We start from the raw sequence: 27614 nt of genomic DNA, 5'->3' as shown, positions 1-27614 counted from the left end.
ATTTCTAGAACTGGCCAGAGCATCATGCACAGGCAGAGAAGGGAACCTACGCCAAGAGAATAAAAAAGAATATCTGCACCCCACAGGCTGTGACACGGGATGTAAGGATGCCACCAGCAGCAGGTCAGAAAAGGCAAATGAGGAAGGAGCAGCCAGAGGCTAGAGGAAAGTCACCTGACTGGCACAAAGAGAAAAAAGAAGCATCATCTTCCGATGGTCTAAAACAATCCCTCCAGAATGAGGGCGAGTCAGACATTTCCGGGGAACACGACACACACCTGCTCACCAACAGAGCTGCGAGGGCTCCTCTGCTGGACAGAGCCAATGTCTTCTGCTGGAATGGTGGCTCTGTCACAAGTAGAAGTCAGCACCAATACACGACCATCAGCTGAAGTCCACGCTTCCCTCGGATGTCCTTAGTTTTTCCCTAATGTCCTCTTCCAGTTCCAGCTCCTACACTGTGCCCACATGACATTTCTCAGGCATGCCTCCTTCAGCTCCCTTTGGCTGGGACTGTTGTTCTTGGGACCTGCCTTGTTTTTGATGAGCTTGACAACTTTGAAGACTACAGGCCACCTATTTGGTCAAATGTCCCTTACTGGGGACTTGTGGGATGTTTCTATCATGATTCCACTGGAGGGGTGATTTCAGGAGGAAGGCCACAGAGATGAAGCACCATTCCCCTTCATCATACCAAAGGGGTCTACTATCAATGTGACTTTCAATAAAACAGACTGAAAATAAAAACGCCGTGTGTCAAACGTCTCAGAAGCATGTCATGCATCTTGAGGGAAATGTGTAGTTTACACCTGGAGAAGGCAGGCTGAGTGCCAACGGGCTGCCCGCGGGGCCTCCGAGGGGAAAGGACAGCTGACCACCCTCTGAACGCACAGAAGGAACCCAGCAGCAGACTAACACACCAGCAAAGTCAAGGGCTGCATCTCAAACATTTAGTGAACTAAAGACTCACCAAAAACAAGGATAAGTAATGGCTGACATTAAAAAGGATACATGCTACAAACCCAACCGAGATTTAGAAAAGGAAAACATCATGAACAAGGCCATGGCTGGAAAAATGAAAATTCAGATGAAATGGGCCAATTCCTAAAAACGACCCTAAATTAATACTGGAAGAATTAGAAATTCAGACCACTCGTAACTATTACACACTACCCAGCAGTTAAAAATCAACCCACCAAGAAAACATGAACCTCAAAGAGTCTTAAGAATTAGTCTAAACTTTGAAGACCATTCTAATCTTATGCAAACTCTTCCAGAGGATAAAACAATTTGACGCTAAAAAGGAGACTTGCGAGCCAAAGCAACTTAAGAAAAGACAGAACAGTCCGAAAGTACGGCCAAGCTTAAGCCGGTCAGATATAAAAAACACAGTACTTATCACCACCGAGGTGGCTCCAGCACCAAAAAAAAAAAAGGGGGGTGGGGGTTAATCCAGCACTTGGATACATTAAAAAGAAACCATGCGATTCTCTAGATTCTCTCCTGGGTGCAGTGTGAGTTTCCAGCTCTGGAAACACACACATCCGTGAACCTCACCTGCAGGGGATCCTACACAAACCTTGGGCCACCACCCTCTGAAACGGGGGCACAGCAGAGGCCTGGACAACAGAAGGAAGCCCGGTTTCCCACTCCTGCTCCAAGCTGAACCAGGATCCTCAGCCAGCACAGTGAGACAAGGAAAATAAACACAGTAATTAGAAAGCAAGGCTGTCATCGTTACAGTTCATGTTCTTTGTCTTAGAAACCCCCAAGATCTAGCGAAAAAACATGAAAATGGTAGGATTTTAGGAAAGTGATTAGATATAAAAATAAAATGCAAAATGAACTGCATTTTCATATACTAGCAATACAAAATTTAAGGGGGGGAAAAAAAAAGATCTCATCTACAATAAGGGAAAGAACCCTAGACTCCACCGAAGAGTAAATTTAATGCAACAAATGCAAGGCCTGCGTTAAGAAAATTATACAAACCTGTTAGAAGACATTAAAGTACTAATCAATAGAAGATGAGTGTGCGAAGAAACAAGACCCAATACTGTACAGATGCCAATTCTCCCCAAATCCACCCATATATTCAGCGCAATTCCATTCAAATTCCCACTCAGTTTTTTTTTTTTTTTTTAAGTTTTATTAACTTGAGAGAGAGAGTGTGTGCATGCATGGGGAAGGGGAGGGGCAGAAAGAGAGAGAGAACCCCACACAGACACCCTGCCAAGTGCAGAGCCCTACATGGGGCTCGATCTCACAACCCTGAGATCATGACCTGAGACAAAACCAAGAGTGAGACACTCAACGGACTGCACCACCCAGATGCCCACCCAGCACCTTAGTTTTTTTAAAGGAACCTGTCCTTGGTGTGCTCACATCTCTGTAGGGGTCAAGCACAGAGAGCCCTGCTCTCTTCCCTGCAGGAAGAGCGGGCAGAGGACACCAGGGCCTCACTCCTGTCATGGCACCCCTGGACCAGCACAGGGCCCGGGACCAGGGCGAACATGATCTCCGCTGGAGCCCACGGTGTGGCCATCCTGGGAAAGGAAGTAAAGTGTCACACCAATGTTATCGAAATGAAGAAAGAAAATTAATCTCTACCTTGCACCATACACAAAACTCCAAGACTTAAACATGAAACAAAACTTGAGGAGTCAGAGGAGGAAAACCACAGGTGACCTTCAAGGCTGGGAGGCATGGATGGTTCCTGCTGTTACTTTGTTTGCCATAAGCACCAACCACAAAAGGAAAGGTCTGCTTCTGACTCAGACAAGTCTTCATTTAGGAGGAAGCATTTCTGCAGGTTAACCTTTCTTTGTGTTAAAAATATGCACGTTTCTGAGTTTCCCAACAAGGAAGCAAATCTTTTAAATTACAGTTTTCCCCTCCTTTCCTCACAAAGTCTTCACTGAACTCCAACCGCATGTGTGCCTGGCACTGTGCCGTCATAAATGGAAAGAGGACTCTGAAAGCCCAGGAGAAGCAGCAGCCCCCTCCATCACTCCACTCCCCTACCCCTGCCAGGGGTGCACAGACCCCCAGTAACACCTGCTGAGGTCATGCCAAGTAGGCTCCCCCAGCGGTCACCAGCTACCCCAGCTGTCACCACCACAGCCGATTTTTAAAAAGTATCATGATCTTTACTCACCATTTCTGCTTTAGGTAAAGCATATGAAAGAGCAAAATAAAGGAGGCCCCGTCAGCTACAGAGAATATGTGTTCCCTCCCAGCCAGAGCACCTAGGGAACAAAGCCTCCAAGAGTTAATACATATCTGGGTTCCAAAACTCGGCTTTATCCACAGAAAGTCTCTTAATTTAAAATCCTAAATGCATCAACAATTTTTACTAAATTTATTATTTCTTTTCCAAATATAAGCTAACATTTCCCATATTATGAGAATTTACTCCATCTTCTGAGTTCGTTCCCAATCTTCTTAATTAATTATTTCTCCACTGTAATGTCTGACTATGGAGACACCCAGCCGCAGTGATGCAGGACACGGAGGGCAGGGAGCCCCTGTCCCGGGGATGCCCCACTGCAGTGATGCGGGGCATGGAGGACATGGAGCCCGCCTTGGGGATGCCCCACCGCGGTGATGCGGAACACAGAGCCCCTATCCCGGGGACGCCCCGCTGCAGTTATATGGGACACGGAAGACACGGAGCCCCCTTCCTGGGAATGCCTAGGCATGGCGCGGGACACAGAGCCTCCATCCTGGGGATGCCCTGCTGTAGTGATGCACAGACCCCCAACCTGGAGACACCCCACTGCAATAATGGAGGACATGTAGGACACGGAGCCGCTGTCCCAGGGACGCCCCACCACGGTGAAACCCCACTGCAATAATGGAGGACATGTAGGACACGGAGCCCCTGTCCCAAGGACGCCCCACCGTGGTGATGCAGGACATGGAGGACATGGAGCCCCCATCCCAGGGATGCCCCACTGCAGTGGTGCACAGAGCCCCCATCCCAGGGACACATCACCATAGTGCTACAGGACATGGAGGACACGGAGCCCCTGTCCCAGGGATACCCAGCTGTGGTAATGTGGGACACAGAGCCCTTGTCATGGGGACACACAGCAGCAATGAGCAGCCCACTTACCATTGTTGAAGGGCACTTCTGCACTTGTGAAAAGCAGATCGGTGGTAAAACTAACAACCTTGGGAGCCTTCAGTGTCTCTGAGAGGGAGTTTGGGGGGACCGACAATTTGGAGGATCAATCTTAAGAGCAAGAGACAGAGCAAGCTGCAGCTATGCAGGTCTGCCTGCCTATACACCCCACAGCCCCCACGCACCACACACCCCACACACGGAGCACCTGTGTCATGCATGTGTCACATATATCCCACATCACACATGTGTCACATGTGCCACACATGTCACATACACAAGTATCATATGTCACAAATACATTCATCACACTGCCACATGCATCATGTATTGTGTGTACCACACATGCCACACTGTGACACACGCATCACATATTGCACACATGTATACCACACATCGTGTCATGTACCTCACATATCACATGTCATGTTTGTTGCACATGTCACATCTGTCATACGCATCACATAACACGTGTATCGTGTATCACATGTGTCGCACGCATCACATGCATCGCACGTGTCACATGTGTATCACATGCATCGTGTACCACAGATGTATGTCCCACATTGTGTGACACACGCCTCACATATCACGTGTCATGAGTGTCACGTGTCACACATAGTGTGTGCATGTGTGTATCACATCGCACACACTGCATGTGTACCACACCACACACACATCACACACACTGCACACACACACGACACCCTGCTGCCACACTACCTACAGGCCAATGGGGAGAAAGGGGGGCATTTATAACCTTTGTTCAATACTGACTCATCACCTGGGGAGGGCAGGGACTGAAATTTTTACTTCAGTGTGTTATCCGGTCATGACTGACAGAGCAAGTGAACCAGGCAACAAGAAAACCAATCAAAAGAGGAAACAAGCAGCTCAGAGGGTCCCCTGCCTCCCCCCGGGCAGAGTGCGCAGGAACAGGGACGTCCCGCAATTCACCTGGGCGCTTCCAAGTGGGAAACCCCTCACAGAACCATTGCTAGGGCCCACAGGATTCTTAGTGTGAAGCCTACACCGAGTGCCAGGGGGCAACAGGAGGACCCTAAACCACGGCAGGGAGAGGTGCGAGGTCAAGGCTACTGGCCTGCCAGTGCCGGCCCCCAGCGCCAAGTGTGATAGTGCCATCCATCAGCCAGGACAGCTGTGACACCAGGCATGCATGCTGGAAACAGCCGTGAGTCTGTGTGCATCGCCTGTATGTAGAAAGAGCCTTGCAGCCCTCTGGGAGGGACATCTTGGGGGGGGGGTCTGGGGGGCACACAGCTGACATGGGGACTGCAGGAGAATGTCCTCTCGAGACTGTGGAGCGAGAGGACACCCTAAGAAAGGGCTCCTTTCTGGAACTGTGGCTCTAAGGGGTGCCGAGAGGCAGGAAGGCCCGGTCGGCCCAGAGCCAGCCGGCTGCTGAGGCCTCTCAAATGCAAACAGCTCCAAAGGACAACCTACAATTAACACGGGGACAATTATCTTCCTAATTTAGGTTAATTTCTACTTCGCAGCACGGCTGGCAGGTGGGGGGTGCAGCCCTGGAAATGTCTATGTGGGTGCTTTTTGTGTTGCTCTTCCAAGGCCACATATTTTAAATACCGTGAGAAGATTTCAAATGTCCACCAGCACCTTCTAGAAAAAGGGCCCAAGCTCCAGACAGCCTGGTACAGGGGAACTCGGGCTAGCAGGGCCCCTGGAAGTGGCTGGCTGCATCTGCATGAAAACAGAACCCATAGAGGCTGCCCAGTCCTTTGTCTGCGGCCTCCCTGAGGGTCCCTGGGCTGGAGGGCAGGAGGGGGGGCCGCGGGACTCGGGGTGACCTGCAGTGGCCTCGGAGGCAGAGCACTGGTGTCCAGGAGCCGGAGCAGCGGCAGCCTCCTCCCTCCTCAGGAACACCTGCCACATTGCCCCCATCCCCGCCTCTAGACACGCGGTTCCAGGGAGGCCCAGAGCCCCCCTCCCCAGCCCCCACCCCCCGCCCCAAACACCCCAGGCCAGGCCTCCAAGTAAACAAAGTGCTCTGGCTACTCTCCTCGGTAAGAACACAAACCCTTCCAGCATTTGTTGTTTGTTCGAGGTGTGACGCAAAGACCTTTGAGAAAGTCTGCGATGAGAATGGCAGGGTAAACACCCATCGGGCGAGCTCCAAGCCAAGGAATCTGAGGGGCTGGCGGGCACCGAGCTGCCCCAGTGCAAAACCAGAGCAGCCTCGGCGCTGGGCAGGGTCAGAAGAACACAGACCGTTGGGACTGACAATGTGTCCCTTCGGTCCCTGCGGAGCCACCTGAACATTACACCAACATAGTTGGGTCAGGTCAAATAGTGCGTGCAGTTCAGGAACATCCCCCAGTGGGAGGTACCGCTATGTGTGTGGGGGGAGTGGGGGCTACTGATTCTTTTATTTCTTCCTCTGGAACAGGGGTGGGATGGAGGCAAACTCTCGGGAGCCAAGGAAACTGTTTAATGGGGATTTCTGAGTGGACAGTCTCCTTTCAAGCCAGCCCATTAGCACTCAAAGCACAGCCCTGTTCAGGCAGGAAAATAACATTTTCAACTTTAGTTACCATCCAAACAATAAACAAGAAAGTCTATCAGATATAGTTTTCATTTTTTTAATTTAAAATAAAGCTGCACATCCTTCTAGAAAGGAAATGGAACCGCCCACCTGGCCTGCAGGTTGAGGAGTGGGGCCAGCAACAATGCCCTGGTGGCCCAGGGTCCCCTGTTTCCAGGAAATGCTGGCCCCGGGGGCCACCACCAGTCAGCACCGGAAAAGGCTCAGTCTACCATCAGAACTACCCTTGCCCAGGACTGAACTTGAGGGGACCAGAAGCTCCACAGGCTACAGGCTCCCTGAAACAACAGACTGGAAAAGCCTCTTTTACAATGAGCTCCCCTGGTTCTTAGCCCGCAGGGCCTGCCTTTGCCCACCCAGCTTTTCGGTTAATTTGTAAACACTTTGCAAGACCCCAGGATTCTAAAAAACCCCATTTCAGTAGTGTCTCTCCAGCACTTAACCAGTAGATGTGAACCCCTGAAGGCAGCTCCCACGGCAGGGGGTAGGTGGTGAGAGGCAAGGGCCCCAACCTCCAAGATGTGGCACAAAAGTGGGGCTGGGTGGGGGCTCGGATGCGAGGGTCTTTTGGCAAGTCACTAAAGCAGGGCAGCCAGACCCTCCCTGGTCAAAGGGGGTTAGACTGACAGGCAGGGGTGGGGCCTGATGAAGGCACAGACCCAGGATGACCAGCCCAAGGGACTGTGTCAAGAGTCAAGAGACCAGCCCATGCAGGAGCCTGGGGTCACCACCGCATCCCTCCTCCTTAAGAGGCCCAGACGTGCACAGGGCTCCACTGGACACGCCCTCCCCACCGTCCTTCCTCCACTCCCTTCCGTTCAGGCCCATCCACACCCTGCATGGGGACACCAACCTGCCTGGCCAGACACATAGCTCAGGTGTGTCCCAGCACGTCTAAGGGATGGCCTCAACACCCCGGAGGCCGGAAACTGGCTCCATCCTTCCTCAGAAGACTTTAGTGGGCAAACACTCAACGGCAAGGGCCTGCTGAGGGCCCCAGCACACTAAAAAAAAACAGGAGGCTTCATGTCATCCACTTGCAGTAAGAAACAGAAAATAAATTTACCCAAAGACATTTCCAGGAAGAGCAGGACCACGGGAGTCATGCCCCTTTCTCCCCTCCAGCCCTATCCACCACCTCTGGCAAAGCAGGAAGGCATCTAAGACCCTGCTTGTTTGTGCTCCATCACCCTGGGACTCAGACGGGGACCACACCACCCACACATGTGCCCAGAGGGAAGGTGAGGGAGGCCCTGGGGCAATGAGGGTGGCTGAGTCACAGAGCACGTTCTTGCTCCCAGGGACAGACGGGAGCCCCTCAATGGACCCACATCTTAGACGGATTCTCTGGGAGCCGTGGGATAGGGTGATGGGATGTCCAGAGTGCACTCAGATTCCACAAGAGAGACGGCGGTGGCAACGGGAAGAGAAAATGGGAGAGGTGAAACAGATGTTTAGGAGAAGGAACAGATGCTTGCAGAAAATTCATGCAACCCTGAATGCGAAGAAAAAGAGGAGTCCTGGCTGGCCCGGGGTTCTGGGTGCGTGAGAGCATCCCTTCCCAAGAGGGAAGAAGAGTGGCAGTCAGTAGGGACAGAGAGAAGCATGCACAGAAACCCCAAAGTCCATTGGGGGCAAGGCTCAGGCACGAGACCAGGGCTGCACACAGAAGAGGGAGCACAGGGCAAGCCTGCCCAGGACCACGGGGAGGAGAGGCCGGGGTGAGCTCAGAAGACCTCCAAGGCAGCCTGCTCTGATTTCAGGCCCTCGGTATCTCCCTTGGGGACACTGTGAGCACAGGATGGTTAACACTGGGCAAAGAGTGAGAAAAGCTAGGCTCCTGTTCTTCCTCAAGAGATGGGCATCATCAACCAAGAGCCTCAAAGCCTCTGTCTATCCAACAGCGGGAGCAGTCAGGTCTCCAGTGGGACAGCACCCGTCCAATCCAACTTTCACGGCCACCAGGACCCGCCAAGGATCTTCTTACAGTGTGGAAGGATGGTTATACTAAAACGGTAAGTGTAAAATGCAAAACAGCAAAATCTCATATTCATCAAGAATCCAGTAATGGAGAAAGCAACAAGACACAAAAGAACACCAGGAAAGAGACAGGACAGAAACCCACGCACGTGGTAACAGCCATGACCTACAGTGACACGGGATTAGAGGAGGATCAGGAGGGTTTTTTCCCCACCTTCAAATACACTCATTCTTCTAAGACTTTCCCAAAACAAACAGTTCCTACTTCAATGATTAAAAAGGGAAAAAGCAAAGCATCACTGCCTATTCCAAGAGAAGGCTCCTGTCCTCTTGCCTCCATGCTTATACCTCCTGAAAGCTCTTCTTTCGTGTCTGGTTTACTGCTCCGACTGAATGTCATCTTATTTCTTAAATAAAACGTCCTCCCCAAAACCGACAGAACAACAAAGTCACTGACAACGAGCTTCTGTGTGCAGAGAGTGCAAAGATGGCCAGCGGCCTCTTCCCTGGCCTCCTCCTTACTAAACCAGTGAGGAGCGTCATAGGAAACAACAAGCCAGTGACTTAAGCCATCCTTCCTCTAGGCTTCCCAGCTTGGGGACAAATGGACACCTGGCTGGCAGTGGCTCCTGACATGCCACCTCCCCACCTTCCCCCACGATCCAGGCCCTGACAGGAGTCAGCAACCAACCCGATCATCACACAGAGAGAGCTGGGGATGCCAGCACCCTCAATGTCCCCATTCTGCAGGCGGGGACACTGAGGCACAGAAGCTCTGATGTGGTTCAAGGTCCCGGGGCAGGGGAGGACAGCACCCAGGCATGACCGTAAGCAGACAGACACCAGCAGCTGTCCTGGAGCTTGTAAAAGTGTGCAGAGCGTACTTGCACTGGGACTCATGTCACGCTCACAGTGGCACATGCACCTGCGGACTTGGCCGCGTGCATGCCTTGGGAACAGACACTGTTGCCATCTCCTGGAGGGGTCTCATTACCACCTGGGCCAGGGTCTCTGCCTGGCAGATCAGAGCCCCCGCCCTTGGGTGCCGCAGCCCAGCTCCAGCTGTTTTTCCTTCTTTCAGCGGGTACGGTCTCTCTGAGCGCGGACACTCAGATTATAAAGGTCAGGACATTTCCCACAGCCTCAGAGCCTATCAGGGCTTCCTGGGATCAGGGTCCCGACACTGGCTGGCATTTAGAAGCAGCCTCAGGAGTCCTGTTGCACGACTTAGCATTTCCCTGATCAGTTCTGGCTCTTCTGTGAACACAGTCCTTAAATAACAAAGCTCCGGGGTACTTCCCGGTGCGCCTGGGGCTTCCTGGGGTCGCAGGTGGGCGCGGGGGTGAGGCACAGGAATCAGAGTTTATCTCCCTGAGCTGAGAAGATTCTTGCAGCAGATACACTCAGAGACACTCACTGCTCCCAGGCCTGTCTACATCAGAGGATCTTGGAACTATTTGCTCTCATTTCCTTTGACATTCAGTATTTGATTATTCTTGCCAAAGAAACGGAACAGTGATCTAGATGGCTTCCAAAAGATGTTCCCTGGGGCACAGGAAAAAATAACAAAACTTCCATTTCTGTGTATTTTTATATTTAAAAAAATAATTATCCTTATGCTACTTAATGTAAAGACTGGGCTGCCCCCTGCCCTGCCCCCTGTCCCTATCAGGGACACAGCGAGGTCCCCAGGAAGCCAGGATGGGGGCATGAGGGGCTGTCTGGGCCTGGGACCCCTCGCCTGACCAAGAGGCACTGTGTCAGCTCTGCTGGAAGCAGGTGCAGGGTGAGTGACCAGGATGCAGGTGCATCCTCGAAATTTCCACAAGGGGTAGGTGACTATCCAGATCTCCAAAATGGGGGACGAGAGGGCACTGCAGCTCTGTGAATGCTCGGAGGGTGCGAGCCCACTGTCCCAAGAGCACTGTGCTCCCCGGGGGGCCACTGACCCCCCCCCACCCCATAAGCCACAGCACTACCTGGTTCACAGGTGCACAGGTGACCTAGAGCTCAGGGCCAGCCCTGGAGGACTCCATGGTGTCTTCTCTCTCGTGATGTCAGGTTTTCCTCAGGAGAGAGTCACTCCTGTCCCCCTGCCTCTGCCTGCCAATCCTGGCCAGGCCCCTGGCCGCACAGCACACCTGCCCCAGAGACTAACACAGCCGCCGAGGCCACACCGCCCCTGGGTGGTGGGGGCTGGGGGGCTCACACTGCCTAGGGGTGGCCCACACTTCCTTGGGGGACCCCACACTGTCCAAGGAAGCCCCATACCACCTAGAGGGGGTCCCACACTTCCCAGAGGGAGCCCCACATACTGCCTGGGGGGCTCATACTGCCCAGGAGGGCCCTGCACTGTACAAGGGAGCCCACACTGCCCTGGGAGGCTCCACACTGCCCTGGGGGAAGCCTACACTGTCCAAGACAGCCCCTAGAGGGGCTCATACCTCTCATACTACCGAGTGGGGGCTCCACACTGTCCAGGGGGCTCACACAGCCCAGGGGGGCCCACACCCATACTGCCCAGGGCAGCCCCAAACTGCTCAGCCTCCTGGGGGAAATGGACGTCACCCACCGACAAGTCCAATCCACAGGCAATTCTATTGTTGCCTCCGGTAGCCACACAATGGTCAAGAAGCTGTTCTCATTTGCTTCCTCATTGGAAACCTCTAAGCAGGTGACCAAGGGGACAGAGCCAAGAGCCAACTTTGAAACAAAGCACAACAGAAAAGCAGTTTGTACATCCACACCAGTGAAGAACAGAGGCAGGAGCTGCACGCGGGTGGCCGGCCGGCTCACCACCAGTCTGCGGGGTCATGGTCACCCGTCAGAGGCAGCAGCAGCTCTGCTCACTAGACAAGGCAACCCTCTTTCTGGTGCCCATGCTGCCACTGGGGGACAGTCCATCGGTCCGGCTCTCTGCTCTGCAGACTCACATCCAGCTCAGGAGCTGTGGGCACAGTGGCCAGAGGGCCAGGGGACAGGGCACCGCAGCAGAGAGGCCAGGCCTTGCCACATGCACCTGCTCAGGACGCTCTCTCTGGAGCTTCCCAGGAAGAGCAGGAGCAAAAAGCTCTTCCCCATGTATTTAAAAGTCACACACACATATACACACATGTACACACACGTGAGAACAGAAGTCACGGGACCTATCAACATCACTGGCATTTTCTTCAGTAACCACTGCCCCCTTCTAGGCGCTCTCTGCAGCCCGCAGACTAGTTGAAACAGTCCTGCTCTCTCTTAATTCAGATTTTTGTTTAAAGTTCCTACATTCTCCCTAGAGTTAAGACCATGACATGGCCACGTCGTGGAACAGTAGTCGCTTCCGACAAGAAGTATGGTGGCAACACAGGCCGCCCTGCAGCGAGCCCGGGGCTGTGGGAGCTGCTCTTGAAACGGGCCCCTGCCCATCCACAACTGTTTGTCGCAAACCCCACCCTCCCCTCATCTCTATGGGCCCGGGTGACCCCGAGAGGCGGATGCACCCTTTGCACATGAGCAGGAACTGCACCGCATGGGGAGGAGAAGCAGAGGCAGGGCAGTCCGGCCTACAGAGCGGGGCCACGCCAGCATGCACTCAGCCAGCCAGCCTGGGGTCTTCTTGTGCCTGCTCTTCACAGACACCCTGCAAAGTCGCTGGCTCCACAATCCACTTTACAAAGAGCCAGGACAGCCACGGGGAGGTTAAGGACACAGTCCCAGGTCAAGCTGGTGAGCAGCAGCTGCAGCTGGCAGTGGAGCTTGCCTGGCCGGGGCCCCCTCCCTGCACCCAGCACCCAGTACCCAATTCTGTGGCTTGGGGCACAGCAGGATCACAATGGACATGGAGCTCTCCATCCTGGGCTTGCACTCGGGCCACTGCTGCAATCAGTTCTAATACCGCCCTGACAGCCTGGAGCTGAATGGAAAGGGCTCTGGGACACAGGCCCAGACACTCTGATCCGTTGGAGTGGCCAGGAGACAGCAGTCATCTCATGCTGCTACTGCTCGCCCACCTGTCCAAGAAACCTACCGAGAGGACCCACTTGTGTGAGAAGGCCCCTTGCTCAAGAGTCCGCTCACGGTGAGCCCCCTCTGCCACATGCTGACGACGCTCCCAGGCGCCAGGCCACCCAGCCAGCAGGCATACCTCCCTGCACAACCCCACTGAGGCACTGGTGACTGCAGCTCAGGACTGCTCAGGAGACCCAGCTCAGGACTGTTCGAGGCCCACAAGACAGGCTGGGGCCCAGCCTGCTCAGGCTACACCAGCCGGAGATCCAAAAACAAGAGGAGACTCCTATGAAGACTGTGGTCACCACTCCAGAACTCTGGAGAAAACGGAGACCGGGTGAGCGACAGCCAAATTTCACAACACGAAGGTCAGCGGTGTTCCTCCAACTGAGGAGCAGCAATCTGTTACACAGCTGCCCAGAGCCCTCCCCTCAGGGTGCTGCTGCCATACGTGCGCCCGTCCCCAGCATCGCTGTCACTGATGTGGGCGACGGGACCAGGAGGAGGCAGTGGTTAAATAAAATGTGGGAGAAACCCCGCACCATGGGTCAGTCAGCTTGAGGAAACCCTAATGGGTGAACGTGCACACAATCCGGTCACACCATGAAACAATCAATGGCCTAAAACAGAAACCCGAATCACCAAACTACAGAATCCTCCTGCCCAAAAGTGCAGCAGAAGGTAGGCTCAGCGCCCAGCAGGGGAATGTCTAGGCCCTCTGGAAGCAGACAAACCCGGGCTTCCCGGCGGATCTGGCTGGTCCCCTGGAAAAGCTGTGACCTCTCAAAGGCTGGCACACCCCCAGAGCATCACCAGGAACAGAAGATGCTTCCAGAACCTGACTTGTGGCAGGGACCCATAACCACAGCAGCCCTTTACCCGGGGGCGACACTGGGGCACCTTGGGGGCAAGAAGGAACACACCGCAGATCTCCTGGACCCTGCCACCTCTCCATCACAACCCTTGTTCAGCCCAGCCACTTGCAAGAGTCCCGGGTGCTGAGACGCTCATTTATCTGCACCACGACCCTCGGGAACCTTTAGTCCCGTCCACCGTCCTCGTTCCAGTCCTGCTTCATCCCAACCCCAACGAGCAGCACACAGGAGCACACACACAGAAACACCGGCCACATTTTATAAAGCCCTGAGACCAGGGTTCAAGCGCTCTTCGGCAGAACCTGCCAGGACCAAAAGCCTCACGGGTCACCTCCCGGGCCTGCATGTGGCATCTCCCCAGCAGAATCCTTTCCATCCAATTACTCAGAACCTCTCATAGACTTAACTGCGTCACACGACGGATAATATTATTTCCTCAAACACATACTGTGCCAGTAAACACCCCTTCTGTGTCAAATATTTACAAAATGGGGTGGGGGGGGGCGCCTGTCATCATGAACAGCCCCCAAAAGTCAAAGCAGCGATGATCAAACTTTTTCTTTGCCCAGCACAGAGACAGCGGCCCCTCCAGGCTATTTTAGATGGGGCCCAGCATGGGCCGAGGCCAGCAGAAGACCCACCCCACCCCAGACACCCTGCACAGCTCTGGCTCCCGCTCAGGGCGTACAAGCAAGCAGAGCGGAGTACACTCTGGAGGGCCGCCCTACACACGCAGGGCGAGGACAAGCTCGCCACACACAGTCACCTGATACTCAACAGGAGAGCGCCCACACACTCAATGTCCCAGGACCGTTCTGAAGTGCACACATCAACGAGCGGACTCCCTGAGTTGAGAAGAAGGGTCAAGGGCGGAATCACGCAGTGAGGTCTGTCTACGCTGGCTGGCTCCCAGTGACTTTACAGACCCCAGACTGTGTAAAGTCCATGTGGATGTCCGTTTGCCGGGGTGTCCTGTGGCTCCGCCCTGCTCGAGCTGGCTGCTCCCAGAGTGTGTAACATGAGAGGGACACAGCAGACAAGCCAGACCAGTGCAGGGACACAGCTGAGGACAGAGCAGATGGGAAGGCGCAGGGGTGGGGAAGGGGGAGGGAAGGGGGGACGGAGGGAGGGAAGGGGGGAAGGGGGCAATAGTGCCAGAAGACTTCCTCTATTGTATTCTAAAGAACTTCTCCTAAATTCCCTCAATGGACAGCCTTTACCCACCACTGAGGAAATGTCTGTTCCTTGTGACCAGATGAACCCCCGCCTGGAACCACCGGTGTGCACGTCTGCAACACAGGCTTCCTCTCGTGCCATCTTCCCAACAGCCTTGAGAAGGACCATAAATTCAGCACTGTGCCGACACCGCCCAGGCCACTCACTGTTAAAATATTCCCAACACAAGCAAGCCTCTTTTTTAATCCAACCAGGAAATTCAAAAGGATTAAGCCTTCTATTTTCAAGTAACTGAACAGAGGACAGATCCTCAAGTCCTCCTTCTAGAGCCTTCCTCTGTTAAGTGACCACTAGCCACAGGGGGCTACTTAAAATTAAAATGAATTCAAATTAAATTAAATGTGAAGTTCTACTTCCCAGTCACACTGGCCCCGTCTGAGTGCTCGATTGCCACACAAGGCTAGTGGCGGCGGGATCTGGCACAGTAGCCGCGGGCCACTTCCACTGTCGCGGGAAGCTCTGGATTAAAGGACCAAGCGATCCCCATTCACAAAGCCATCTTTGTGTCGTGGTGTCTTTTCCTCTGCTCCCAGCTGCAGCGGCCTCTGTTCTACGAACGTGGGTGAAGCCGGGCCGAGCGGGAACGCAAACACACAAGTGGGACGAGCATACAGTCCATTCCCCTCCAGGACTGGGCAGCTGTGAAAACGCCCAGCTTTCCCCTCACCAGTTCTTACGGACTTTTTCCAGACTCCTCTCGTCTTGCTTTCTCCTTTTCCATGATCACACATTGCTTGGAGGGAGGAGGAGAAGCAAAAAGCCCATGACTCATGTTGCGCAGTCTATCTGTGTAAACCTATGTGGCCCCAAAGGGAAGGTAGGGGAGCCAGTCCTCACAGCACTGTGAACACCCACCCTAGGGCAAGCGTTCTGACCTCTGAGCTGCTCTCTCCCCTCTGGGGCCACCTGGCCAGGCAGGTGGGGTCTGACACTCCTCTGTGTCCCCCCCACCCCGGTGGTGAAGGCCATTCCCCACATCTGCTCCTCCATTTCCTCCCTCAGGCTCCATAGAGAACAGGGCCTTCCCATATGAGCCCCTGCAAGCAAGGGCCCAACAGCTCCCCCAGGAGAGGGCCTGTCTCCCACCTTCTCCACCTACCAGCCGGAGGCGCCGTCTGCAGAGGGAGCGCGTCCTCCCCCACTCCTGGCTCTGGAAAGTCGGCCTCCTCTCCCAGCCCCTATCAGAAATACTAACAGGTTTTGTGGTGTATTTTTAGAGCTCGTGAGTTTCTCACTCCTGTGGAATGTTCCTCCTGCCTGTCTGGCCCGAGCATAACCGTCCCCCATCGGCTCAGAGAGTAACCACAAGTCTCGGACAACTCAGAACAAGGCCAAGCAAGGCCCTCCACGCAGGCCCACGTTCCCGAATCCTGCTGATGCTCTGTGAACGTCCTTCTTCGGGAAACACATACGAGAAAGATGTCATCAACGCCACCGTGGTATTGGACTGCAGATGCTGGCAGAACATCCCAACACGGTTTGGGTTCCCAGGCAGACGAGCTCACCACTGCTATCAAAGAGGTCAAGCCTCAGACTGAAGACACCTAGCTTTTCCTTCTTAAAAATTAAATAAGTAAGACGGTTAGTGAGCCCTTTACAAGCTTGTCATCATCGTACAGAGCCTGGAACAATTCTACAGTCACGGAGAGAAGGTTCAGGGCAATCAGCGGCCTGAACTGAAGCCCAGCAAAGTGAACGGAAGACACCTGTAGTGGCACGGCTCGCAGCCTGTGACAAAAGGCAGCTGAGACACCCGCAGGGCTCATGCGATAAAACCAAGGTCTCTATCGGAGCTGGAGAACATTTTCTCCAAAGGAGCATGTGGACCCTCCACGTGGAAGCCGCTGTCCAGGGGAAGTTTCCAGGGATCTTCAGAGTCAGGACAAGTACAACGCCAGCAATTCATCTGTTGCTCCAACAAGGCCATGGTATCACACAGGTCCCCCTCGGCCTGTTGGGACGGGAGCAGAGTGTGGAGACACCCGAGCAGAATCCAAGTGTGAGGGAAACTCTGCTGTCCTCGAGGCAGCTCACAGACATGCCAGCAGACTTGGGAAGAAGCACTTCCCTTGTGGGAGGGGACTCTACATGCTGGTTTTGCCCAGGGGCTCCAAACATTTCCAGTATCCTCCTTTTTCCAGCTGCGCAGTGGAAGGAACCAAGAAACCCAAGGACACTGGGCACTGCTGGCCAGCCCCCAAGCCCAGGCCCCAGGACCCCAGGAAAACAGCACCCCCTGTACTTCTGCTTGGCCTGAGGATAGCAGGGGCGCTGTGGACACGGAGCATTTTAAACAAGTACCCACTCTGGGAAAAACTGTCCATGGAGGAAATCATCTGACAGTTGTTCACTCTTAAGAAAGCAAGTCCCCTTTTCCCCTCCCCAAAAGTGGCTCTCAGGTTGAATTCTACCCCATCACAGGGCCCTTGCTGAATGCTAAAACATGAGAACTGGTATTCCCAAGAGGGAAAGATTTGGGGGGGCGTTAGAGAGGGGCCAGAGAGATGCTCACCCCATCGTCCTGAGTGGGCATTAGGCCTCGTCAGCAGCAGGAGCAAGGGCAGGCCTGGGGTGGCCCGAATGATGGGGCTCCAGGGAAACCACCAGAACCTGACAATTAGAAATAATTGCTTCTTGCTTTCTATCTACACTAATGTATTTATTTTTGTCTTTCTCTAGTGCCTGGGTGAACTTCGCTTCCTCTCCTCACCCAGACCACCATCTTCGATAAAGACAGCCGGTTTCACCCTCTTGCAATGTTCCCCCCAAACACCTCCGATGGTAGTGGGTGGAGACCAGCTGCTGGCACAGAGGTGGCCACTGGCCACGGGCACGGCCCCACTGCTCTCCTGGGGATCCTCTCACTGCAGCTGTTTTGCTTTGTTCTCCTCTTGAAACCCTCATAACATTTCCAGTGCTGTTTTTTGACTCCTGGCTGAGGAAACTGACCAGTTGAGTTGTTGCCTCACTGATCGGCTTGAGGTAAGAGCTCGAGTCAGCCCTGCTCGCCATCCGTGGCATTTGTGGAAACAGCTCATTTGTTGACTGCACTCTCCAGCAACCAGAGGCCCGTTCCTCATTCTTAAAAAGAAGCTGCTGCAGCTGTGTTTTCTGCACAGACAGCAGGGGACGGGTGCACCCACGCCTCCTGGGCAGGCTCAGGCCCAGGACCTTTGGTCCGGGGTTCTGGCTCCAACTCAATGCCCAAGGTCCCCTTCCCCCGGGGTCCCTGTCAATGTTGAGCCTTGGGCCCCCATCGAGCATCTACTAAGGATCCCAGCCTCTAGACCCAGTGGCCTCCTGGGCCCCTCCTTCCCTGGCCCTCCCCTCACTGAGCACAGCCCCCCCCCCCCCCCCCCCCCCCCCCCCCCCGGCAGACAATCCAGCTCCACCATGAGAGGGCCTGAGGGACAGAGGCCTGCTGACCTCAGAGGAGGTGCTGAATCTGGTCCCTCATTCATCAATGAAATGAATGCAGGATACCTGCAGGGCAGAGCCCAGGAACCCCTGGGTGGGCGTGGCCAGGCCTGGCCTGGGGTGGGGAGGCAGGCAACAAGGCTTCTGTCCTGCCCTGAGGGCCCAGTAGACCCCACGGAGAGTGGGGAAGGATGCCAGGTGGTGGCTTGGTGCTCTTTCACTATTAATAAAGTGAAGAGCAGACTCATACGGCAGGCCCAGCTGAGCTCGCAAGGCTCCTGGGAAGCTCAGCTGGAATAACAGAGCATTCGAGAAAATATCCTAAAACCTCCGTGTGCAAAACAAATTGTTTAAGTCTGTTTAAACTTCTTGCTCCTTCAAAAGACATGCTGTTTTAGAGGAGATCCAGGCCTGAGGGAAAGTTGTACACAGATGACGATGTTCCCCTTTGCTGGGCTCCATAAACACCACTGTTTTCCGCTAAGAGGCCCCAGGAGGCAGGAACCCAAAGGCTGGGCTGTCCCTTCGGGCCTGCAGACGCTGCTGGTACCTGCTTCCCAAACTATTCAGTACAAATGTCTATTTTCAACCAAAAACAGGATTCTACCTAGGGTTTTCTAAAGCTAGCAAAGAAAAGAAAGAAAATGAAAAGGATTTGGGGCCAAGGTCTTCATGGTGACCCGCAGGGCCCAGCTGAAGGCGAGTGGCAAGGGGCAGGCAGTCTGGACAGCACCCATTCCCGGATCATTCAGGAGTCGGGCACCTTCTGGGCCGGCCGAAGGCTCCGTGAGTGTTTCTCTAAGTACAGATGAGAAATCAATTAGTATGGCACAGATATAGGCACGTTCAGCTTATTTTTTCTTCTCATGTTCTGCTGTATCCCCTAACCGCAGGGATCATCACCCCGCAGTAAGCGTTCACACACATTGGTGGGCTACAGGTTTCTCCAAGAGGAGGCAGATGTATCAGGAATTGACATAAGGACTTTGTTTGGCAAACCTCTATCCTCAGTACAATTTCTGGAACATTCCTAACTCCTTCTGCATGGTTTTGTGGTGCCTGGTTCAAGGGAGCACTGTGGGTCTGCACCCCCTTTACTGGGGAGTCTGGGTCTCCCCAAAGGCAATGCCACAGGCATTCCCCACCCCCACCCAGGCACTCAGAGCTGACACCAGAATAGACCACTCCTGCCCCTTCCTTGTGGAAGCCACTCTGCTGGAGCCCAGAAAGGGGCAAAGGGCTTTCTGGTCTTTCTCTACCCTTTTTTGTATTTTTGCATATATAACACTATTTCTGCATGAATTATTTTCAAAAGAGAATGCCAAAATAAGTTCTACAAGTTTCCAGATTTGTAGGCAGGATAAATAAGAACTCAGTTTGGTTTTCAATCATGTTCAAATTATTTGCATGTGTGCAGCTTAGTTTCATTTAGTTCCTAAATTCTAGCCATTCCTAGACAAATGGACCAATGAAACTTGCATTTCAAATTTAAATGTATTTATACACACACACACACACGCGCGCGCGCACACATAAGTGCACATGCCCAGTTAAGTCTGTATAGACAAATCCTTAGCAAACATTTTTCTGAAGCCCATTACCTAAACACATTTGGTAACACAGCTGTCAACTGCCCTCACAGGCCATGAATCTCAAAGACATTCAAGATGACCACGCAGGCGGCAAACAGAGAAGGATCAGGTTACTTGTCTGTCAGAGGATGAAGAACTGTGGGTAAACTCAGAGGTGCGGTGCCACAGCAGAAATTCTCCTTGCTGTTTTAGACTGCCTACATGAGGGGATCATCACGTTTAAATAATGAGTTGATGATTCAGAATCTCAGAGAATGCCTCCAATAGTCCTGCTTCTAGAATCTGATGATGGATCTGGGGTCACAGATACGTAGCTCTTCCCCAGAAGTCTCGTCTCTGAAGAAATCCCTAATTTCTGCTGTTTTCCTGGCACTTCCCATCTCTTCCTACACTTTGAACACAGAAGAAGTTCAGCCCCTGCTGGGATTCTTGGGCCGACGGTCGGTCAGATGGAGGCCGCTGCCCCAAGGTCAGAGGTCAGTGACTGCGACCAAGAAGAGTCAGTGACTGAGTCAGCTGACACCTGCACCCAGGCTGAGCGATCCTGAGTGAACACATGTCTGGGCCCTTCATGTAGCCTGTCCCTCAGTCACCAGACCACAGAAACCTGACCGTGCTCCAGGCTCCAGGCCTTCAGTCATCATGCAAAACCAAAGTCGGGAAAGATGTTCTTCATTTAAAACAAGCCATCAGACACCTGCTCAACAGCAGGGACTGCCACTGGGGCAGGGTCCCCAGCACTGCCCAGCCGATGACAGAACCGAGACCCTCAGACAAGGCCCCAGCACCCGCTTGGTTTAAAAGGTGTCAGGGGTATGTGGTGGGGGATAGTAAGAACAAAGGCAGAACCTTCACCCCCTGGTACCCTGGACAACAGCTGGTGACCCTCACCTTCTTTCCCACCCAGTCCCACACTAAGCAGGGACTACTCAAAGAGAACCTTCTGGAAAAGGCTTCTGAGATGCATGGGATATTTGGGGATGCATAAGGAGGGCCTGAACCCCTTGTTCCCTTCTGCTCCACCTCCCTTGGGAGCTAGGCACCCCAAGCCTGGCACGACAGAGAACAGAGGCCAATGGGCACTGCAGGCCTGGGCACAATACTGGCCATGCTCCTCTTCCAGCCCTACACACACTGGAGCTGCACTGCCAGGAAGACCCTTCTCAGGCTCTGCCTTCTCATGGCATCAGGTATCCAGAAGGGTCTCGAAACTGAACAAGAAGGAGGGCAAGAGCCCTAGGCACACAGAGCCTGTACCTAGAATGGGCTCTGTGCCCCAGTGTCTGTCCTCTGCCAGACGGGGGGGGGGGGGGGGGCTGTACCCAAGACCCTCAGAGACACATGGGCTGTTTTCAGAAACACAAAGAAGGGGTTATATTTAGCAACAAAGCACCACAGAGCCTGAGATGCAGACACGATGGCAGCCTCCCTGTGGTGCCCAATGGCCCCTGCTGGGGCGAGGCAGGCCTTACGGGCTGGCAGCCAGACCAGTCAGGAGTCCTGGGGGCCTGGTCCTCTGCATGGTGACAGCAACCCCGCCCCACCCGAAACCAGGGTGCTCCTGCACCTCGGCCTTTCACGGCTCACCGTGGGTTCTCAAGGGTCAAACAGCAGCTCCTGTTTGAGAAAATGATTTCAGGGAAAGTTCTATTTCCTTGGATAATTTTCTGACAACCACACTTAGTCTTCCAAACACCACTGGGTAGGTTTTTTCCAAGTTCTCTTTCTGAACAGTCGTAATGGAACAAGGCTGTTGGGGCGTTTCACGTTTTCTCCCAGGACAGGGATCTAGGACCAGCACACACATCTCCCCATGTCAAGGTGAAAATCTCTGCCCCCTGCTTCTGACGCTCCTACACACACTGAACACACAAAGCCCGGGGGCAACACCCAGCGGAGACTCCGTGTCCACCCGGAAACGAGGGCCCCACAGCCAAGAGCTGGGAAACCAAGCCGACCTGCTGCCAGAGGCCCGGCCTGGCTGGGATCTCTGCCACAGCCGCAGCAGTGAGACCCCAGGCACGGCACCCACTCTCTGGGCCTGTTTCTTCACAGTGAAATGGGATTATAAAATGACCTGCTTGTACAGGTGTGTTCGAAGGATTCTGTAAGAAATTCCACTCGCGTGCTTAGCATGGGCCTAGCAGCCAGAGAGCAAAGCGTGAATGCTGGCTGTGGTTTCAGAGATGGCGGAGTGACAGCCCCGTGGGGAAGTTCGTGTTGGGACTTGATGGACCCACAGACCTGGCTCCACCTCACTGAGCTGGGCCCCTGGTGACACAGGACAACAAGATGATCTGAGTGGCAGTCAGCACAGATGTTCCTAACAAGAATGTGACAACCCGCTGAGGCTTTTAAAGAAACCCAGGGACAAGAAACTGCAGCCAAGATTCCTAGGTTTTTTTCCCAAGGGGTCTTCTTACCAAAGTACAGAATGGACAGATCTCTCTGGAAGACCAGCCAATGGAAAATCACAGTAAAGGAGATCGTCTCGATGTTTAGACAAGAACGAAACATGAGGGAGGCACCCCACTTCAGGGCAAAGCGGGGCATGTGTGGTACAGTCTCACAGGGCATGGGTGACAGGGCCTTGGTGTCCCGGGAGAGGACGGCAGCACCCCACAGCAGGGCACAGGGGTGGCGAACGGCCCCCTGCCCCCACGGGCAGTGCCCACGCCCCAGCGAACCGCAGATCCCCTTTTCTCCTATCCCACACCCCAGCACAAGGCACAGAGGCTGGAGGGGAGACAGCAGAGGCCTCCGCTCTGCACCCGTGGAGTTCCAACATTCTAAGGTGACCAGCTAGCAAGTCGTCAGGCCACACGGGACGGCAGTTACAGAACGGGACATGGAGAACCCGCACAGTTTCCTCAGACGAGTGAATCGCAGCGGGTTTGCACTTTACCTTTAGCCAAGCCTCTGGTTTGCGTCCCGGCGGCCCCCCAGAGCCAGTCCTCTCAGGCCGTCAGGTCGGAGCAAGGAGGAGAGTCAGGCCGTGGCCTGCCGGCGCCCACTGATGAGGACTGCATCGCCCCGCCCCGACATCTGGTTTCTATTTCATCCCCGTGTTGTCACATTACATAACAAGCAGACGCTGCGCGGGCTCACCGCAGACGCAAGGCTCCGACGCCCAGAGCACGGGCTCCGGCGGCCGACCGCCCCCACCACACCGCTGTGCACTTGACCTGGGCTCTGACAGCAAATGCCCTCTGGAGAAGACACGGGACTCCACCTGCTCCAACCGCTTCCTGAGACGGAGTCCCACTCCAAGCTCCTTCTCATTCCACATGCAGATGGGGGGAAAGCATCAGTTCTCTGCAGCCCGAGGTTCATTTTCCAGACCTTGGCCTCGGAGACGTACAGGAACAGGCCACGGACTGGGATATGAGAATGGGCCAGAAGCCTCGGCAGCAAGGGCGGGTGTGGGCCCCCAAGGGGAGAAGGCACACTTGAGGCCTGCGGAGGGAGAGCCTGGGAGCAAGCGCTCTGGGAGCTCTGGGGCCATGCTGCAGAGCGGACACTTCCCTCAGCTTGCTCGGGAAACAGTAGGATTCGTAGTAAGAAAGGCTGCCACATACACTCCAGGTCCCAAGCCAGCAGGAGCCCCTTCTGGGAGTGTGCGGCCCCTCCAGAGCTGCCAACCACGAACTCAAGCCCCCTGAACAAGCCAACACAGGCCAGGGTCAGGTATGAGGGAGCCAGCAGCACAGAGCTTCCCCAAGGTCACCTGGAGTAGCCCATCAGATCTAGGCAAGAAGAATCAGACCCTGCAGCCGAGGCACCCATCAGGCAGTCAAGCTACGGGCCTTCGTGCAAGCAGAAATCTAACCACTAAGCCACAGAGTCTCCTCGGCTGAGTGGCCCAGGGCAGCTGCCGGCTTCCAAGTGAACCATTCTGCACAAAATCTAACCACCACGCCACGGAAACTCTCCTCGGCTGAGGAGTCCGGGCAATCACAGCCTCCTGGTAAACCACTCTGCACAAGGGGAAGTGAGAATTTAAAAATTTTCTCTTATTACTACACAAAAGCGGGCCGGCTGACTTGATTGGCAAGAAATTGAATGAGGCAGTGGACCTAGCGGTCTGCCCAGACACAGGCACAAGCCCCTGCACTACCCCACACCCGCCATCTCGCCCAGCCCTGGCCCAGGGCCCCGCAGACAGGACAGCACTGTTCAGTGGGCTTAAATCCCGCTCTTCTCACTGCACCAGCGGCAGCAGACACATGTTGGGGGACAGTTATCTCAAGGACAACACTTATCAAGCAAGTGGCACAGTTCAACCCTAAGGGCGTGCAATGTCACAGAGGACCTAAGGTGGGCACCGCAGAAAGGCTGCAGAATGGCATGTTCCCTGAGCCCCGGAGGCAAATAGGCTCAGACCTTCAGATGGAGAAACTGGCAAAGGGCAGCCTCTCCCAGGATGGCTGGCTCTCCCCCACCCCCGCCCCCCACCCCCTGCATGAAAAGGCACCACAGCAGAAGGAGATAAGCACCCACCAGCCCTGGACAGAGCAGACCAGACAATGTGCACGAGCAGGAGGAGGACACAGAGCAGAGCGGACTGTTGCAGAGGACATTACTGAGTCCTGCACAGGAACAGCCACACCCCTGCTACCTGGTGAGGGTCTTCAGGAAGATGCCCTATCACTGTATCAGTGTTTTCCCAACCTGGGTGCAGGGATGGGGCCCTGCACTGTGCTGAACTGGGCTTCTTGTTATCTAGTCTGACTATGGCAGGATCAAAGGGATCGACAGAGAAAAGCCCACATATGCCAGGGAGGGAGGGCAGGCTGGGGCCGCTGAGGGCAAAGCAGGAGCCACTGGAAAGCACACCTCTCTCTAAAGCAGACACGCATCTATGAGGCCTTGACGGGATACCTGAGACACCGCACCCTGCTGCAGGTGAGCCATGTCCAAAGCCATAGCCAAGGCCATGGTCGCTAGACAGCGAAGAAAATGAACCCTGACTTTAATCTGCCTGAACCATACAATGGGGCCAATATACTATATCGTATGCTCAGAATCACCTCTAAACATTCCATGCATCCTACAGCTGGCTGGCACAGGTGAATCTCTTCAAACACCTGCAATCTCCCTCCAAACTCTTCAGACTTCACCAGCCATGTGTTGATTCCGGTCTCAGGCAGCTTTCCGTCTGGGGCAGTCAGACCAAACAAAGCAGGCCTCCCAAGGGCAAGTAATTCAACAGACCCCTCTGCCCCTCAGGAACAGGGTCCCCAGGGAGCGCTGCAGGCCTGGGGGCCATAGAGGCATCTATGTGAGCGTGAGATCAACCACAAACTTGTGTCTATGACCACAGCGTGGGAAGATAGGGACAGTCCCTGAAGTGGCTCACGGTGATGACAGGTGAGTGGCAATCCCTTCCACCCCCCACAGCATGCCCAACCCTTCCCATCCAGCTCCCTCTGTCAGGCTCCCCCTCTGCTTCCCGTTCTGTCCTGCAGGGCCCTCCCCGCTGAGCAGGCAGGACACGTCAGGTCAGATCACAGTGATGGTGTCACAGCACACTCTTCCTCTCCCACCTGCTTCAGATTCAACTCTGTCATCTAATTCAGTAAAGGTCTGGGCTCTCTGCTGGTTGCCAGGGATGAAAGCACACCTGTACCCACACAAGCAATAAAGAGGCCTGACTGGGAAGCCCCTGGGGCAGCTCCCAGACACCAGAGAGTACCCACTCCTCTCGAGAACAGCAGGCACCAGGCAACGCTGGAGCCTTGGGGATGAGGGCCACCAAACGTCCAACGTCTGTGGAATGCTTGCCTGCGGCCTGCCCCCCCCTCACTTCCCCTTTGGCCCTCAAAACTGAACACAGCAGCTCCCAGACCTCCGTGTCCCCAGGTCGGCCACTGGACACAAAGGGGCCTCTTGCCCCAGCTCCCAATGGAATGACTTCCAGAGAAGGGCACTGCCACTGGCATTCCCACAGAAGACCAGGCTTTCTTTCCTTGGGGTTGGGGATGGCATCGCCCATAAAGAGGGGAAACCAATAAACAGGGAAGCAGCCAGCAACCCCCAGAGGCTGTGCAGTGGCCGAGCCTTCTGGGAGAACACTAGGCGGGGGCCGCCGGCCTGAGGATGAGGTTCCATGGCCACTGCCAGAAGCCGAGCCCGAGTAGGGCCACCAGGCAGGCCTCGGGGCCACAGGACAAAGGCGACAGTCCCTGGTATCCACCTCTGCTTTTCCTCAAATGGCCTCTAAGGGAATGAGTCCCTGCCGGGTCGCATTACAAACCAATCCCACAATCCTCCGTGCAGCAGATGCCAATGGTGTTTACCCACATTTACAAAACAGCTCAGGGACACGGGATGGCTGTCTGGCCCGCCGTGCTTTTGGCCGGGTTGAGCAGTGTTAGTTCTATCTTACAAAGAAGAAAACAGAATCTCCCAGAGTTTCACGGTGCCTAGCCCCACCGGAGCTCTCTGCACCCTTTGGCGGTGGGACACCCATCCTCGCACTCAGCAGCCTTCACGGCATGCAAGCAAACACGCCTGGCGTCATCGGCACACTTGTTCCACACCATGTTGCAACGTTTGGCCCTGGCAATGTGGCCTGGCCGGTTCGGTAAGGGCTGTTGAGCCACACGCCGTACAAAGAGCAGGAGGAAGCGGGCTCAGCCGGCGTCAGCTGTCTCCATCAGCAGACACACAACACACAGCATCTCGTTCTGCACAGCCGGGAAATGTAGAAGACTCCAGTGTTGCTGGCACGTTCCAGAAATGAAAGAACACTGGAAACCGAGGGCTCTGTTGGCATGGAGGCCCCGCCCCATGCCTACAGGGCAGGGGTCTGGAACTCTCTCCAAGGTGAGGAGTAGAAGGCAGCATGACGGGGGAGGGTGGCCTGGGCTCTCCCCAATCACACACAAAGCGATAAAAGTGCTAGAACTTCATGTTTGTGTTTCAAACACACAGGAAAATGTACACTTTAAACTGCATTCCACACCAAATTCCCATGCTGAGACTTTCTAACAACCCCAAAGCAGCCTCTCCCCAGGGGTTGCAGCAGGGGGACCTGCAGGCAGGGCTGGCCTTATCCCTCGGGGACCCCCGAGACTCAAGAGTTCAAGAAGGACCACCTGACATGCTCTCTGGAAGCAGAGACCGCATGGTCCCCTCAAGCACTAACGTAACATGCTAAGGAGACAGAGGATACTGCTCAGTAGAAGTATCAGTGAAAAATCCCAAGTCACAAAAATCACAAGCAGCTTTTCTCAGTTGAGACTTGAGGGATCTTAGCAACACAATAAAATCATCACCGTCAATCAAAAGGCACCAGATGCCAATGCATGCTCACGGGTGGCCTCACCCAATGTCCCCTGGAGCTGGGGCTGGACAGCAGACATGGCAGGCCAGCCTGCGGGGCAGAGTGGCATTTGGAGGGCCGGTGCAGGGGGACACTGCCTCCTAGCCAAATCATCTCAGTGCCGTCACCATGCCCTCTGCCCTGGGATCCAAGTCCACGAGGGGCCAACAAGAAACAGTGCCATCCCGGATCAGCACAGATGGTAAGGAGCCACCAAGCCCCTCTCCACAGAAAGCACAGACCTTGAGCATGTGTCTCCTCCATGGTCGCCGAGGGGTCAAACACAGTATGCACACACATGGGTACACACATGCGCGTGCGCACACGCACACACACACACACACACACAGGATTTTACATTCTGCCCTTTCTTCCTCCATTATTTTAAAGTAGAAAAAGGCCAGGAGTAAAAATCTCCCCTATCGTCCTCCATTCTAAAGCAACCACTTGGCTGTTATTTACAATTTTGATAAGAAAAATGAAGCAC

General features: G+C 54.4%; 1 protein-coding gene across 3 annotated transcripts in view; it reads right to left on the bottom strand.

Annotated features, from left to right (window-relative positions):
• HDAC4 (histone deacetylase 4) overlaps positions 1-27614 on the bottom strand; it is a 287530-nt gene that overhangs the window by 192748 nt on the left and 67168 nt on the right. The window contains exon 1 of one of the 3 annotated variants that reach the window (XM_004743737.3): positions 22706-24205. The exons of 1 other annotated variant lie outside the window; for it this stretch is intronic. The gene's annotated coding sequence lies outside the window, so the exon portion shown is untranslated. Of the gene's footprint in view, positions 1-15890; positions 18116-22705; positions 24206-27614 lie in introns of those variants that run through there. One more of the 3 variants, XM_045066715.1, reaches the window with a different exon arrangement.

The sequence above is a fragment of the Mustela putorius genome, unplaced genomic scaffold (genome assembly GCF_011764305.1).
Source record: "Mustela putorius furo isolate JIRA1106 unplaced genomic scaffold, ASM1176430v1.1 tig00003869_pilon_pilon_pilon, whole genome shotgun sequence".
Lineage (NCBI taxonomy): Eukaryota > Metazoa > Chordata > Mammalia > Carnivora > Mustelidae > Mustela > Mustela putorius.
This window is presented reverse-complemented; position numbering and strand designations above follow the sequence as displayed.